The sequence below is a fragment of the Agrilus planipennis genome, unplaced genomic scaffold (genome assembly GCF_000699045.2).
Source record: "Agrilus planipennis isolate EAB-ADULT unplaced genomic scaffold, Apla_2.0 scaffold81, whole genome shotgun sequence".
Taxonomy (NCBI): Eukaryota; Metazoa; Arthropoda; class Insecta; order Coleoptera; family Buprestidae; genus Agrilus; species Agrilus planipennis.
Genome location: NW_020438902.1, coordinates 1047059 through 1048977, shown reverse-complemented (window position 1 = coordinate 1048977; position 1919 = coordinate 1047059).

Sequence of the window (1919 nt, the reverse complement as noted above, 5' to 3'; positions counted from 1 at the left end):
TCTTTAAGACAAAAGCATCAAGATAAACGCAACTCCATCAAAGTTGTTCCAAGGTCAGATAAAAATCATAAAATATTCCTTAACTTAAAGGTGAATTAAGAAATAAATTTGTGCTATTTCTTTACGTATATATCAACTGTTCACCAAATTACTGAACACTTGAAATTTTAAAATGAGAACTTTTAGAAAAATAAACGCATTATGAAAAATATATAACTATTTTAACGAAATAAAAAGAAAATAGATTGAGTTTTACCAAACTGAATATGCGATGCAGCTATGTATGTGATAGGTACGTAAACTGTGGCGTGCTGTTGAGAACTAATAAGTTTTGAATTGCGACTCATGTCTGATAGATCTGATATATTCTTCATCATCATAAGGTCGTCAGTCCTAAGACTGGTGGGACACGCACCTCCACTCTTTCCTATCCTGAGATAATTTTCGCATTTCCCTAAAACTAGAACATCCCACATCCTTAACTATTTGCGAACAGTAATCTAATCTAGGTCCACCTCTACCCCTCCTAACTCCTGTATCCTGTTGGAACTGATTAGGCACGAAGTGCTGACGAAATTCAAAGCGCGATCCACGTTTGACAGTTTCCACAGAAATTTTTTGTTCAAAAACCTACTACTTTGTATTTTATTACTTCCCTACATTAAAGTAAGTATTGTTACGTATAAGCATGTGCGTTATAATAATCAATATATTGATTCCCAACGGTTCTTGAGTATGCCCGCAAGAAGGAATCGATCGGTAGGTGACAGCCTTTGTATTGAAGACGCGCTCGGTAATAAAAAAAATCATACCTTGAGTGACATATATCTACCGCTTAACAATAGGAGTTCGAGAATTATCGAGAAGAATTTGATAATAATACATATAAGTAGGTACACTTCTAGATTACACGGGGAATTAATTAGTATATGGACAGCTGATCAGTAATATGAATAAACAGTGCGAATTACGAGCGAATGCAGATTAATATACTAAACACAGGGACCAAGTACAGAAGCATTATAAATACCGTGTGATATAAATAAAAAATATTGTAAGTGTCTAGTAAATAAATAACTGTGATATAAATCCCTTAAATAGTAAATAAAAGTAATAGTAGTACCTAAATTCCTTACAGTATATTGGAAATACTCCTGGTACATTTGCTAGACACTTGAAGGGATATTTTTAGAAATGTGAAGCAAAAGAAATTCAATACCTGGGCTTTCTAAATAAAAAAAGTATATTTATTAAATTGGAAACATTCCACTAATGATCCGCTACGTATTGCTAAAGAATAATATTTATGTTTACGTTTTCCAATTGCGAAATTACGCTATTGGTTACTTTTAAAGTATAAAAGTATAGGAATTTTTGCTATCACTACGAAGGCATGCAGTTATAAACATACGCTAACCATGATAAATGTGTAAATAGTGTTCGGGAAATGTTTTCTGAGTAAGATTTCTCAACAGTTTTCTTGAAACTGTTAATTATACATATAGACATTATTTATGTGAACATTTGTGCATATTAATATACTTTAAATGTCACTATTCAATATTATTGATGTTTATATTAAACATAAACAAAACACAAATAGTTTTCATAAAAGCTTTATAACATTTTATTTTTTGTGGAATTCTGAAAAGGGAATATTGTTTATTAATGAAGATTTAGAAAAATTGAAGCTACATTTTGATTTTACCTTCATCTGAAGAAGCTACTCTAATATGAGATACTTAATTATTTCGATGTGGATATAAAGTACGTATGTACTTGAAGTAAGCAGTTAAGATTTTTGAAATTATTTTGTGCAAAATTTTGTTATTTTATTTTTTCCGTGTATGTTGTACATATTTGTATATTTTTGCAATTCTTTAAACATGTTCTATATAATTTTTGTTGTGCAGTAGGGT